The 232-nt window shown below is 31.0% G+C and overlaps 1 protein-coding gene across 5 annotated transcripts in view; it reads right to left on the minus strand.

The window, feature by feature from the left end:
* hspa5 (heat shock protein 5) overlaps window positions 1-232 on the minus strand; it is an 8,285-nt gene that overhangs the window by 6,888 nt on the left and 1,165 nt on the right. The window lies entirely within an intron of this gene.

Below are 232 nucleotides of genomic sequence, written 5' to 3' on the forward strand. Positions count from 1 at the left end.
TTTATTTTTTTTTTCTAATTTTTAGGTGAACTATCCCTTTAAATCGTCATATTCATAGATACAGAAGCAGCTTACTGAGTATTAGATATATGTACAGATCATTCAAGACAATATTTAGGACTATCATAAGTGTAGAAGTCATTTTCTTTGTCTCGTATCATAAAATTAGAATTCGATTTGCATAGGAAAAGCGGACATGCAGAGCAATAAACGCAACTGGCATCTTGAGATT

The sequence above is a fragment of the Sinocyclocheilus anshuiensis genome, unplaced genomic scaffold (assembly GCF_001515605.1).
Source record: "Sinocyclocheilus anshuiensis isolate Anshui unplaced genomic scaffold, SAMN03320099.WGS_v1.1 scaffold745, whole genome shotgun sequence".
NCBI classification, from domain to species: Eukaryota; Metazoa; Chordata; class Actinopteri; order Cypriniformes; family Cyprinidae; genus Sinocyclocheilus; species Sinocyclocheilus anshuiensis.